Source organism: Microcaecilia unicolor, chromosome 14, assembly GCF_901765095.1.
Source record: "Microcaecilia unicolor chromosome 14, aMicUni1.1, whole genome shotgun sequence".
Classification (NCBI taxonomy): domain Eukaryota; kingdom Metazoa; phylum Chordata; class Amphibia; order Gymnophiona; family Siphonopidae; genus Microcaecilia; species Microcaecilia unicolor.
Window position 1 is genome coordinate 2,739,645 of NC_044044.1, and position 15,328 is coordinate 2,754,972.

At 43.5% G+C, this 15,328-nt stretch overlaps 1 protein-coding gene across 2 annotated transcripts in view; it reads right to left on the bottom strand.

The window, feature by feature from the left end:
• Positions 1 to 15,328, bottom strand: part of PLD2 (phospholipase D2) — a 215,903-nt gene that overhangs the window by 20,669 nt on the left and 179,906 nt on the right. The gene's annotated exons all lie outside the window — the stretch shown is intronic.

The following is a 15,328-nucleotide window of genomic DNA, read 5'->3' on the forward strand; positions in this document are numbered from 1 at the left end:
TATCATTAATTGTGTCCCTTATGTCAACCCATAACATGGCATCATCAAACAACATTGGAACCCTCCTGGAGTGATTAGGCCAATGTCAGAGGAGAAGTAATATAATTAACTATGTATTAGGCATTCCCTACCCCCACCCCCCCAATATCTTAAGGTTCCCCAGGTCTGCCCCAAAGATGCCAGCAGAACTAAGCAGCCAAATAGGTTTTGGGAGATTTAAAAGCTTGAAAATGTACTTGCTGGGGTCTGGGGGACAAAAGGAGGAAAAATGCTTTCTGGGGTCTTGAGAGCGGAGGTGAGAGTGCTTGCTGTAGTCTCAGGGTATTTTTAAATCTCAACGTGTCATAATTACTTATAGAGTCAAATGTACTGTTCACATATTCGTGGGGGGATTAAATGTTTACAGTACAGTGGATTAGTCTTATTCTAGCTGTCCCTGAAGTTCTGTTCCAACACTTACGTATATGGAAGTAACATTTCCACCTTCAGCTCACACTGTCTTAGCATTTCAACTAGAGCAGTACCGAATAGCATTATATGAATAATGAAAATTATTATTTGGCTGAATATGAATTCGAAATCAGAGCTCAAGTGTTTATTTCAGTAGGATTTAGCACAGTAGAGCCCAGAATATTCGTATTTGATTTAAATCACTATTCAGCCAAATAGGAATAATGTATTTGGGGCACTATTCTGGGCCAAACTGAATCGACTTACATAGTTCCCTTAAAGCACCATGTCAGCACTCCCAGTGACAGGGGATTGGACCCTCCCCCTGAAGCTTTGTCTCTACACAGTCATGATATAGGATATGATATGGGATTTACTTATCCCTCAAAACATTATCTCAGCCTTTCATGCCCCAAAACAATGTTGTAAAGCAATTAGGATTTATACCTTCCCCATTCTCAGTATTCCCATATGGGGTTATATTCACACCTCAGAAAATTGTCTCCGTGATAGGGATTCACCCACTTCTTCTGAATCACTGTCTCAGCACTGAGCCAAAGACAATCTTGAAAAATATGCTGCAATACTCCCAATAAGAAATAGGGGTTATATATTCCCCTGACACACCAGATCAACACCTTCAATGCTTTGGCGTTACATTCTCTTCTGACGTACTGTCTCAGCACAGCTAATGGGTGTGCTGGTGGCCCTGACTATACTAGCATACCCAGTTTTACACTTTTACATACCCTATACCCCTGAAGAACTGACCCAGCATTCTAAATAAGAGGATACATCCTCCCAGAAGCATTATGTCAGAACTAACAATGTTAGGAGGGCTACATTCTTCCACAGATTACCTCCAAAGGAGAAATTTGGTATTACCTGTTTATTTCTTTCCTTTAGACCCTCCAAACCAGTTCAGATATGTGGATTTGCCTTCTCCTACCAGCAGATGGAGACTGAGAACTACTCACTGGTGACATTTCTGTTTAATTATCCTGTGCAGTTTCTTACCAATCAGTATTTCTCTAACAAAGCAGAATAAAACTCCAAAAAAATAGCCCAGGAACAAAAAACAACCTAAACTGAAACAAACTTTAGAAGCTGTGCAGCACAATTTTAAAAAGGACGTCCAACTCAAAATATAGACGTCCAAGTTTGTACATCAGAAATGGACATCCATTTCTCATTTCTGCCTACATACAGCCAGTTCTAAAACAGATGAGAAATGGATGTTAGGTGCTGGCTATGTCCAAAATGAACATTAATTTTACAAACTAAAACGTCTACACTATGAATCGGAAAACAAGGGACATGGACATCTTTGTGGCAGCAAAGGAATGTCCATATTGTAAAATGTAACAAAAGAGAGGGTAATACAGCATTTTAGTTTATTATTTTAATTCAACCATTTATTATATTATCTCATTTATGTTATCTTATTATCTATATATATAAAACTCACCCTCAATGTTCTATTGTCCGATGACGTCACTGAAGCCAAGGTTCGTAAGTTCGAAGCTCTGAAGCCAAGAAACTCACAGCCTCGGGGCCCCGCCCTCGCGTCAAACATTATGACGTTGAGGGCGGAGGCGGAGTAATTCACTCACATCGACGACGGCTAGGGCGCCGCAATGGGCCACCCACTGACGACAAAGGTACGTTGGGTGGGGGGGCCACAGTCACACATCGACAGCGGCCACGGCGGCGCAATGCCGTCACTAACAACCAAGGTGAGTTCGGGGGGGGGGGCACAGGAAAGCCTTGCTAGCGCCCGTTTCATTGGCTCCAGAAATGGGCCTTTTTTTACTAGTATTTTATAATGCTTTTATAATTCAACCATTAATTACATTATGGAATGTTTATTTATGTGTGATCTGAATTCATAATTGTATTTATACCTGTATTTCTATGTGTTTTTATGTTAGACCCCTGAGGCAGGCGCTTGTGCGCCGAAACACGGCCCGTGTCGGGTCTTTTTCACAATAAAGGACGGCTATTATCTCTTTCTTGAAGGCCCAGTGGTGCTTTTCTTTGTCCATATTGTAAAATGGCCACACAGTCCTCCAGTAGAGCATAGATCCAGAGGTTGCTGATTCAAGTCGTACTGCTGCATTTTGTAATTTTCATTTTATTTATTTTAAAACTGTGAGCCCTCCAGGGACAGTAAAATATCTACTGTGACTTCCCTTACTCCATTCAGCAGTTTTTTTTTAACCTAGACGTGTCAACTACCAGGTCTAAATACATATATCCAGCTTTTCAAACATGGACGTTCCCTTTCCCTTCTGCAATCAGAGTTGCACGTCCAACTTTTTTGGCACCTGCCTAGTCCCACTCAAAAAACTCCAGACCATGCCCCCTTTTCATATGGACATACAGCAATTTTAGACATCCATATCCTGGCGTTATAATATCAACATCTGGGCATCCATACAATACGGATGTCTCAATGCTGGTTTTCAGACATACAAAATATGAAGACAACTTCTTAAATAAGCACCTATACTAATCCATCAAAGTCAAAAGCCATTCTGCTAGGCATATCTTGCATCTGTAAGCCGTAGCTCAATGAAACTATATACAAACAACATTCTTTATAAGCTGTAATAGCACTGAAAAAAATCACTGAAGAATCCAGGGTGGGTTCTGGACTGGTCTGGAGGGACTAAAGGAAAAAAAGTACCAAGACCTAATTTCTCCTTCCTTAGCATCCCTCAAGATTAGTTCAGATGTGTGGGACATATCAGAACTGTGACCTCTTACAGGCAGGAATCAGACAGCGCTTTACTCAAACATTTGGCACCAAAGGCTGCATCTTGCACTGCAATCCAATCAGCAGTGATGTGTAAAAGAATGCAAAGAGAACCAAGTAGCCACCTTGCAGATTTCCTGTGGAGGAATGAGACTAGGCTCTGCTCAGGATAAAGCTTGTCTACAAGGAGATTGAGTTTTTAGTACCAATGGGACCGGCTGACCCCTGAGCAATACAAAGGAATGGCCCAATTGCTCAGCATAAGCCACAAACACAGTAACGTCTAGGGTGTGTTATCCCAGTCCCTCTGGATTCAGGATGAAATGACTGGACTATGTAAGCTCTGACACTGATAATGAATCTGTTTTACTGTAGATAAGAATCAGTACAAAAATAAGGCTAGTGTGCAAAAATACATTTTTCTGGCAACAAATAAGTCACTAAATAGATATGATCTAGTAAAGGCAATAATTCCTGAGTTACAAAGATTGTTTTTCTCATAAAAACTATACACTACATATCAGCACAAGTGAAGAGTCCTCACACATGTCAATCAGCTCTCACTTCCCTATCTGCCATAAGAACATAAGCATTGTCATACTGGGACAGACCGAACATCCATCAAGCCTAGTATTCTGTTTCTAATAGTAGTCAATCCAGGTCGCAAGTACCGGGCAGGACCCCAGAACAGTAAAACAGATTTTATGCTGCTTAATATGGCTTATGGACTTTTCTATTGGGAAATTATCCAAACCTTTTTTTGAACTCTGCCAAGCTAACTGCTTTTACCACATTCTCTGTCAACCAATTCCAGAGTTTAATTACACAATGAGTAAAGAAATGTTTTCTCTGGTTTGTTTTAAATTTACTACTTAGTAGCTTCACTCTGTTCTCCCTAGTCATAGTATTTTTGGAAAGAGTAAACAAGAGATATTTCCCAGATAACCCAAACCACAGAAGTATTTCCAGAACTCACCTGTAGGTCACCGAGTCCCAGGTAAGATGAAATTCATTCTTCCCTCAAGTCCAGCCGAACAGTGAGCCAAGTCTGCCTAAGCAAGATGGTCCGAACGTAGGAAAAATGTCTCCTCTCAGCCAGGAAAGTCAGAGTTCATTGGTATATGTTTTTCATCCTAGACAGTCAAGGTTTAGGAGGGCGCACAGTACAGAACCAATTGTCAGTTGCTTTTTTAAGTGAAACCCAAGAAAGTTTGGATCAGGGATTTATTGCATTGACAATTTTCTTAGATTTGGCAACAGCATTCGCTCTTGTAGATCATGACTTATTATTACAAAGACTTTAATCAATTGGTATTTCTTCAACTGTGTTAGCTTAGTTTTCTTCATTTTTAAGACACAGAACTTATGCTGTTCTGATAGGGGCAATAATGTTCTAAAGTATTTCAATTAAGGAGTGGAGTCCCACAAGGCTCCTCATTATCACCGACAGTGGCGTAGCTACGTGGGGCCTGAGGGGGCCGGGGCCCCCGCAGATTCACCCCAGGACCCCCCTCCCGGCGAACCCGCCCCCGCCACCGCCTACCTTTACTTTTGCTGGCGGGGGATCCCACTCCCCGCCAGCCGACGTCTTCTCAGTCCTTCCTGCTCTTCAATTTGTTTGCTGACGTCCTGCACGTAATTGTACGTGCAGGACGTCAGACTCAGAGAACAGTTCTGTTCTCTGAGTCTGACGTCCTGCACGTTCAGCAAACAAATTGAAGAGCAGGAAGCGACTAAGAAAAAGACGTCGGCTGGCGGGGAGTGGGATCCCCCGCCAGCAAAAGTAAAGGTAGGCTGCAGCGGCGGCGGGTTCGCGGCGGGAGGGGGGGGGCGGCAATGTCGGCGGTGGGGGGGCGGCGCCGGGGGGAGGGCTAAAATGTGCCCCCTCCCCCCGGGCTCTGGACCCCTCTCCCACGGAAGGCTGGCTACGCCCCTGATTCACCGATACAAGAATTTGGTGTCAATGTCTATTGTTGCTCTGGTGATGTATTAATAGTCGCAAAGATAAATCCTTCAGACCCAGATTTAACATATATTCAAAACTGCTTATCAGCTGTATCCAATTGGCTAAATGAACATCATTTAGTTTTAAATATTAGTAAACTAATATTTCCTCCATACTTGCTGCAGGAAATAGCGAGGAACCTAATATTACATCAAAAATCTGAAGAGTACCAATTCCCACAGTAGACACATTTAGATGTTTGGGGATCTTAGTGGTCTCTCAATTGTCTTTTGATAAGCAAGTTTCTGAACTTATTAAAAAGGGCTTTTATACTTTGAGATTATTGAGATCAATAAAACATTTGTTTGATGAGAAGACACTGCTTAATGCATTATTTGTTTTGATTTGAACTGGCCACCTCTGGATGTCAATACCTCTTTATTTAAAATATCATTGGTTACCAATTTCATACAGATTGAAATTTAAGCTATTGACCTTGACTCATAAGGCACGTATTCTCTATAGCCAGGGTATTTAAATTCATTAACAATTCCATATACACCTTTGAGGTCTTTACAAGACCACAGATTAATAGTCCCTCCCGTTACGAGGAGCTAGATTAAATTCGACTAGGACACAAGCCTTTTTTTATTTAGCGCCTCTTCTTTGGAATCAACTTCCTAACTATTTCCGCTTGGAAGAAAATTTTAAGACGTTTAAAATTTTGTTGAAGACACTTTATAAGGAGGCTTTTATTAATATGGACAGTGGTAAAGCAAACTGATGTCTCTGTGATGGATAAAGCTCATGCATTTTGACGATTGTTGTGAATGGTATCTGTATGAATGTGTAAAGGTCTTTCCTATCAACATTATAGAGTTCTTAAGATTTTCTTATTTTTAATGTTCTCCTTTTTTTGTGTTTTTATGTTTAAGTATTTTTATTAAGTCACCAGGTGGGCCTTTTACAAAGGTGCACTAGCATTTTTAGTGTGAGCTAAAAATAAGCATGCGCTAAATGCCAGAGACACCCATATATTCCTATGGGCATCTCTAGCATTTAGTATGCACTAATCATTAGCGTGCGCTAAAAACGCTACCACATCTTTGTAAAAGATCCCCCCCAAATGAATAAATCACAGGTATCAAAAGTGTGATCACAGAGATTCAAACTTAGTAAGATAACATCCGAATAAGGTGGCAATATCAAGAAGTTTTTAAAGAATGGTACCCATACCTGTATACCTACAATCCCCTACCCACAAACATCCCAACAAACCTGCACTACCCTCCCACCACCCATTTACCCCATACACTGAAACAAGTTCTCCACACTCCCTAAAAGCAAAAAATATAAGGGTCCATGTAGATTACTCACTGAGGCAATTATAGCTCCAACGTGTTCAAAAAGGTGGAACATACTTTCATCAATAAGGTGTCCAAGCATGGAGTCCATAATCTAAGAGACCTCTTTTTATCCTGGGGCCTTCTAGTATCCATTGTATGATGCTCCACAAGCAAATGTTTGTGAACTTGGTTCCACCGATGTGTGAGCGTTGGGGCTTGTTCCTTAATCCATTGCAGTAAAATGCAACACTTAGCGACCAAGGTAGACTTACAGAGAAATACTGAGATTTTAGGTACTTTCCACTATGAAGTCCATACTGTTCAGAAGACAACGCTGCGGGGTAGGCTCTCACTGACAGACATACACTTGATCAAGCTGCATCCACAAGGACCTCCAGAATCGAATAGGTTCACAGTCCAAGATGCAATGTTTATATGATATATCCATGGTGCCACACTTAAGACAAGTCCTATCTGATGGGAGACCCATCTCTTTCGCATGAGAAGGATGGATATAGATGGGCATAAAAAATTTGTAACGCAGCTCTTGGAGTTGGATACTCTCTGCCAATCTGGAGCCTTCTTAAGCTGACTAAAAAATTGTCCATAGGATAGGGGCCAAAATCACAAATACACTTCTCCAAAATGATCGACAACTGAGTAGATACAAAAGGTTTCTGGAAGCCATCATACCAATGACCACCAATGTTTATTGAAGTTAGATTCTTCAAAATCGATTCAACATGACCAGAACACAGAATGAATACAGTGGTGTAATTGTCTGTAAGCATACCAATCCCAAGGCAAGAGTTGTAGCTACTCAAAGGAGAGCATTAGTGGTTCATCCTCATCTATAACATGGTGAAGCAGCGTGATTCCCCTGTCCACCCACCTCTGAAAGCCACTGGGGGAAAAAAAACATTACATAGAATAGATAGAAATCGTGAACAATGAGCATACAAATAAAAATGTTTCTGAATATAGTTCCATGCCCATTGTAATGGTCTCAATGACGAATGTTTTCTCAACCAGGGAGGCAAATCCTTCTCACGTGTAATAAAAAACCCAGTGACCACTTGGCATGAAGTGTGATTTCAAGCACAGAGTTACAAAACTCTGAAGTGCCATAAATCCAGTCCCTATAAAGCCAGGCTATATTATATGCCTTCAAGTTCGGTAAACCCATACCTCCATCTCGTTGATGGAGCTGCAAATGCTGTAGAGGAATACGTGACTTCTTCCACCCCCACCCCCCCCCCCCCCGAGAAAGCATCTCAGCCCTGGGCTCATCCTCAACCTCCATAGGGAAGGGAATAGCCACAGCCATTTTCCGGACGGAGGTAAAGGATAGACTCTCCGGTGGAGACAGTCTCCTTTCTGGTGGAGGGGAAGGTTCAGAAGGAATCCCAAAGGACTCATCAGAAGAAAAGTACCTGGGATCCTCCTCTTCCTCCCACAAGCGCTCATCTTCAGTATCAGACAAGACATCTCTCAGAGCAGTCCGAAACTGAGCCTGCCTCGACGCCGAGGAACGACGTCCTCGATTGCGGTGCTGAGAAGTCGACACCCGCCTGGACTCCAGTGAAGCTTCCTCCACCGACGTTGAAGAAGAGTTGACCTGGGTGGCAGGTGGCACCGAGGTCGGGGACCTCACCACAGGTGAAGGGCCAGAGACCACTGTAGCTGACGGTACGGAAGGCGCAAGCACTTCTGACACCAAAGGAGCCTGGCACAGTAACCCTTCCAGAAACTCTGGAAGCAGGGCCCTGATGCACTCGTCGAGAGCCGCCGTTGGACAAGGCTACGGGGTCAGGATAGGAGACGGTGGCAGAATCTGTCGAGGCTCGGAGCAGGTACCGGGCTGATAGACCGACACATCGGCACCTCCTGAATAGAGGGGGAGCGATCCTCTCGGCGCCAACGCTTTTCAGGTGTCGAATCCCTCGACACCCCGGAGCTCCCGGCACCGTGTGTTGATGGAGATCAATGATGGTGCTTCTTCGGCCTTCGCTCGACGCATGTCATCGAGACTCCTCGGTACCGATGAAGAAGACGTGGAATCCTCACGTCTCCTCAGGGCTGGGTCTGACGAAGGTTGATCCCGGGAGGCCTGCATAGCAGGAGGCCTCGAGACAGGTGGAGACCCACTCGATGCTTCACTGCTCCCAGCACAAGTTGGTCGTTCCGCAGCCATTACCTTCGCTCCCGACGTTGATGCGTCCCTTGATGTCGATATCGATGTTGACGACCTCGGTACCAATGTCGATGTCGAAGGACTGGAATGAGCCCCAAAAAGCTTCTCACGTTGGACCTTTCAAGACGCTTGGGTCCGTTTCTTCATGCGAAAACACAGACTACAAGCAGCTGGGCTGTGATCGGGCCCAAGGCACTGGATACACCAAGTGTGGGTATCGGTACCCGAGTAGTCCAGGTTGCACCGAGTACAACGTTTGAAGCCGCTGGGTGTCTTCGATAACATGGGAAAAAAAACCGGCTTTGGCGAAATCAAAAGGTCTATGATTATAGGGTTCATTTGGTCATGGATCCAGGTTTCATTGATGAAGAGCAGGTTGAGATTTTCTGACGTGATCCAGTCTGTTATTATTGTTGCATTATTTACTACTCATCTGGTATTGATGTAGCCCACTTGAATTTTTTGGTAAGGGTCATCTGACATCGGTGTTATGTGGATTTTTGTCAGTTGTTGATTTTTTGTTGGTGTGGGTTTGCTGTGACCTTTCCTTCCCTTATGTTGAGATTGTCCATCTGTTGGTGTGCCTCCCTTATTTTGTTGGTAGTCAGTTTGGTGAGGTATGCTGACGACACCCAGCTGTATCTCTCCACACCAGACATCACTGCGGAAACCCAGGCCAAAGTATCGGCCTGCTTATCCGACATTGCTGCCTGGATGTCCAACCGCCACCTGAAACTGAACATGGCCAAGACTGAACTTATTGTTTTCCCACCCAAACCCACTTCTCCTCTCCCTTCACTCTTATCTCAGTTGATAACACCCTCATCATCCCAGTCTCATCTGCCCGCAACCTCGGTGTCATCTTCGACTTCTCCCTCTCCTTCTCTGCGCATATCCAGCAGATAGCCAAGACCTGTCGCTTCTTCCTCTACAACATTAGCAAAATGTGCCCCTTCCTCTCCGAGCACACCACCCGAACTCTCATCCACTCTCTCATTACCTCTCGCCTTGACTACTGCAACCTACTCCTCACCGGCCTCCCACTTAGCCACCTATCCCCCCTTCAGTCCATCCAGAACTCTGCCGCACGTCTTATCTTCCGTCTTGACCAATATACTCATATCACCCCTCTCCTCAAGTCACTTCACTGGCTTCCAATCGGATACCGCATACAGTTCAAGCTTCTCCTACTAACCTACAAATACACTCGATCTGCAGCCCCTCATTACCTCTCTACCCTCATCTCCCCTTACGTCCCTACCCGTAACCTCCGCTCTCTAGACAAATCCCTCCTTTCAGTACCCTTCTCCACCACCGCCAACTCTAGGCTCCGCCCTTTCTGCCTCGCCTCACCCCATGCTTGGAACAAACTCCCTGAGCCCATACGCCAGGCCCCCTCCCTACCCATCTTCAAATCATTGCTCAAAGCCCACCTCTTCAATGTCGCTTTCGGCACCTAATCACAACACCTCTACTCAGGAAATCTAGACTACCCCAACTTGACATTTCGTCCTTTAGATTGTAAGCTCTTTTGAGCAGGGACCGTCCTTAGTTATTAATTTGTACAGCGCTGCGTAACCCTAGTAGCGCTCTAGAAATGTTAAGTAGTAGGTAGTAGTAGTAGGTGTGGTGTGTCTGGTCATATTTTGCTGGTTGTGTAGTATGGGTATGATGTTGTAATCAGTAAGAGGGTTGGTTACTGTTAAGTGAGTCAAGGATAGGTAGTAGATTATCAGGATCAGTGTGCCAGTGTTCATTTTGGGGTCAGTTCACTCGGCCTGCTGATGTGCCGTGATTATGTGGATACTCACGGTTAGATGTTCGGAGGATTGCCCTTGGGTGCAGAGGCTTGGGTGCAGAGGCTCTTGGTTGGCGGTATCGCTGAGGTTCCTTGAGTTTGTGGTCTGGGTCGTCAGGCTGAGGTGGGGTTCCTGGTGGGTTAACCTCAGTGGGGGTTAAGGACTTCAATCAGGTAGGTTCAGGGCTCCGTCTTCCTCCGTAGACAGCTGGGTACTTGAGCATCCCCAGTGTTGAGCAGATGCTTTCACTTTGTCCAAGGAAGAAACGGGTAAATTGTGATGGGTTTAGCAATAGCATCCTCAATCATTCAGAAAAGTTGGCTCCTAAGGTAGAATCCGGTGTAGGCAAGGAATAGTCCTTAAACTTTCACATAACTTGTTCACTAACTAGCTCCCGCCATGTTATATCTATGGTATTTGAATTCCAGTGCTGTTAAATGGGAGTTCTATTATTAGTTTTCAATTTTCTGTTTTCAAATTTACCTCATTTACTTGGGTCTTGAGGACAGCTGCTTCTTTCTCTTGCAGGAGCAACTCTAGGGTGATGTCTAACTCTGCCTCCTTGCTTTCAGAGGTGGCAGCATCAGCCTTACCAGTGGCATCAGCTTTCTTTCTCTCTTCTTCTAGTTTAAGATTCTCAATTTTTATAGCTGCTTCTTGCTGACTATAAAGAACTCTTGATTTGGCAGCCACTGCATCCATTTGCAATTTAAGAGCACTAGAGCTTGTAGTAGATCTCTTGGAATGGCTTCTCCTGTGTGACTTCAGGGACCTAGAACGTCTAGTGCTGTCTGTAATTTCCAGTGTGCTAAGAATGATTTTCTATTGTGGAGTTTTTGAGAGTGTGGTGACTGTTTCCTTGTCTGTGCTCACCTCACCCTCTGGTGGCCAGAACCGGTGGCTGCTATGGACTGTCACATGTTCCAGACTTCAGCCCAGTCCGGTCTGGATCTTCCGGGCTGCCAGACTTGCTTTACTTGTTTGTGCCTGAACAGTTCCCGTAGCTGCCTTGTGATTCCTGCAGCTGAACTTCAGCTGCTGATGGGCTTTATTAACCACCTGGAAACTTCTGTGTTTGCCTTTGCATCGTCTAAGGTCCCTGGTATGTGGGTGTGCTCTGTGCACTTCTGCCTAGTCCAGTTTCTAGTTTGAGTTGCTTGTCTGGCTCTAGTTAGTTAGTTAGTTTGTGTGTAGTTTACCTTTGGTTTTATTGTTTAGTTCCTAGTCTTGTTTCTGGTCTGTATTTCATGCCTAGTTCCTGGTTGTCTATGTTTCTTTCTTAGTGGCTGCTTGGCAGCTTTCTGTCCTGACTCTTTTCTGTCTCTGTTTCTTTCTTAGTGGCTGCTTGGCAGCTTCCAGTCCTCTTTTCTGCCTAGCCTTCCTTGTGTATTCTAGACCCTGTGTGTTTCCTGTTGATATCCAGTTCCTGCCCTGTCCTGTAAGTCCTGCCGGCCGCCTGCACCCAGGGGCTCAACTCCTGGGGAACGGCGGTCAAGTGCAGGTGAAGTCCAGCTGTCCCTGCTCTACCTGTTCCAGCCTGTTTGCCTCAGCTGCAACTCAGGGGTTCCAGTCCTGTTCTGCCTTGTCTCTAGTTTGGGGGTGGTTTTGCCTGCCACTGCTGCTCCACGACAGTGGTGCAAGGGCTCACAAACCCAGTGTTTCCGTGAGAAGCCTGACATTATCAATCTGAGTCCTCAGATACTCATAGTAACATCATAGAATTTCTATCCTCAATTAAAGCCCCAAAATGGTCACAAACGGATATTGAGTTCCTCATGAAACAATTCACAGAACAAGAACTCCATAAAGCAATTAAAGACTCTCCCCAAAGGAAATCCCCAGGTCCCGATGGGATCCCAATAGTTTTATAAATTGTTCAAATCTGACCTAACTCAAGTTCTCCTATCTTTATACAATTCTCTAACTCCAGAAAGTGTATCTCATAGTCTATTTTCTGATGCCATAATTAGTCATCCCAAAGCCTAATAAAGATTCTACGTTAATTCCTAATTATTGGCCTATTTCTCTACTAAATGTTGATTATAAACTTTATGCTAAAATTATAGCCAATAGAATTAAAAATATCATTTCTAAGGTTATTTCTCCTAATCAAGTGGAATTTATGCCAGGTAGGCTCATTAGCGATAACACTCACTTGTTTCTCCACGTCTCTCACTTTGCAGACTCGCTTAAAGAACCTATAGTCATTTATCTCTCGACGCAGAAAAAGCTTTTGATAGGGTAGAATGCGACTATCTGTTCACAACGCTGTTGGTTTGGTTGCCCCACGGACTTTCTTAATAAAGTAAGAACTCTATACTCTAATCCTACTGCTAGAGTGATTACAAATAACATATTATCAAATACCTTTTCTCTTAAGCGTGGCACTAGACAAGGTTGTCCCCTTTCAACCTATCTTTTCAACATCGCACTTGAACCTCTCCTTTTAGCAATAAAAGGTTGTCCTACAATAAAAGGTATTGTCTATAAAGGCCTTGAAATTAAATACTCAGCATATGCAGACAATGTCTTATTATATCTTTCGGACCCTTACAATTCGATCCCTCAACTTTTTAGAACTATTAGTATATTCTCACACCTTTCCGGTTACAAAATTAATCAACAAAAATCTGAACTTCTACCACTAAATTCATTTGCCCTCCCTCACATAGCAAACTCTCTAGGTTTAGTGTGGGCTAAACCAAAACTTAGATACTTGGGAGTAGATTTGTACACTTCTTTAAATGACACCATTCAACACAATGCAGAAGCAATATATGTTTCTTAAATCACTTTTACATTCCTGGAATCCGCTCTCTCTTTCATGGTGGGGTCGCAACTGGATAAATTATTAAACAATTTCCTATGGAAGAACAAACCCCCTAAAATTGCCTTAAAGAAGCTCAAAGGTACAAAGACACTGGTGGTGTTCTCTTACCGGGTTTTTACAATTATCATAAATCATTTATCTCTCAACAAGGCTGCAAATGGTTCCTACAAAAATCAGATTATAAGCCGCTCTGGCTAACTTTCGAAGAATCTAGGGTGCATCCTTTTTCCCTTCCAATGTTACTGGTCTTCTACCTCTTTGCCTGCTCAAATTAGAAATCCCGTACTTTTAGCCACTGTAACTCTCTTCTTTCTTTGGATAAAATGTTTACTGTACCTAATTCAGCATCTTTATGTATGTCATTATGGTATAATCCACATATCCGAATAAACTTCCTTATTTTTGGAAAGAATGGATCGACAAAGGAATTCGGACTCTTTCAGACATACTCCATGATGACAAATCTTTTAGATCCTTTGCTGAACTAAAAGAATGTTTCTCCTTACCTTCCTTGGCACACTTCAAATGGCTACAGATTACTCACTGTATTGCTGCTTCTCCTGTTTTCCACCAAATCTCTACTCAACAACCTTCGCTAATTACTAGTGCACAGTCTATGATCTCAGAAGGTCATGCTGCATCACGAATATAATCCAACCTCATAAAAGGAGTTTGTATTGTAAATAAAGTTGGTTTGAAGGTGCCCTAATCAATTGCAAGGGAAAAGAACTCCCACCTTATATATAACATATAAATCAATGGAACCTCAAACCTCCATACAAGGGACCATTCCAACGGAATTTAACACACCTTGTATAATAAGGAGTCCATTACTATCATAGGTTCCTCCCAAGAAGGAAAAGGAGAAAAAAACCCCAGATGTAAAAACTCAAACTAAATGAGAAAAAAAACGAATGGGATGAAAAAACTCTCTTTCCTTCTTGTATCTACCAATTAAATGAACACCAAACCCAAACCAACCCAACCTAGGCTGATCCCTACCTAAAGGAACTACCTAAAGCACACTCCGGAAAGGAATACCTAAGCTCTTGTAAAACAGGAGGAAAAACTAAGGGGCGGAAATCTAACTCCCCCTTAAACCTTAAATATAATCCCCCTAGAAAACTAACTTGCCAGCAAACTGCCTGCCAAATAATATGTCTAGAAAGTTACTTAACTTAGTGCAAGCAGAGCTGTTTCCTTGAAAAAATTCCCCTCAGAAGGACTCCAGAACCTTTCAAAAAATCTTCAACTGACAAAAAAACGCCAGCCCTCTAAATCTTCGGCTGACGATAAACGCCAGCCCTCCAACAAGAGCGCCTTGTTTCGCCAACCTTGTGGCTGCCTCAGGAAGGGCGCTTACAGTCCATCTTACATTATAAAAAACAACGCTGGAAACCAAGCCTCAGTCGTGTAAATGCCAAAGATGGCGCCCTTTCCACAATCAGAATGAGGGAGCGTTGTGATGTGGACTGCGCTACCTTCAAACTAGTATCCAGTGTATCCTATTCTGCCTCTATCATGTCTTTAATAGTCTTATGGACTGGGAAGTTTCTTAGGGGTTTTTTAATACTCTCCATGAGAAAATCTTCCTCCTTAGCTTGATCTGTTGGCTCGGAATCAATCTTAAGTGCAGTCAGAATTCCTATGGAAAAATCCTTACAATTAAGGCATCTTCCCTTGCAGGAATCTCTTCTTCAGGAGATCAAACCTCCTGATCCACTCCCTTGAACTCTGGACTACCTAGACTGAACTTCAGAGAGTTCTCCAAAGCACTCCCTATCCAACAAATGAGTTCTCTTAGGGACCAAGGGGACCGTCTATCAGAGTGTCAAGGTCTGATCCAGATGTCAAGGTCTGATCCAGAGCTCCCCAGGGTATCTTGCAATCCCTGCCTTAACAGAGAAAATTATGCATAAGAATAAACTCAGAAGAAAACCTCACAGCTTAGCTCCCCAGCACTGTACCTGAAGTTCCCAAGGGCTTAGACTCCTATGCAGTCATGC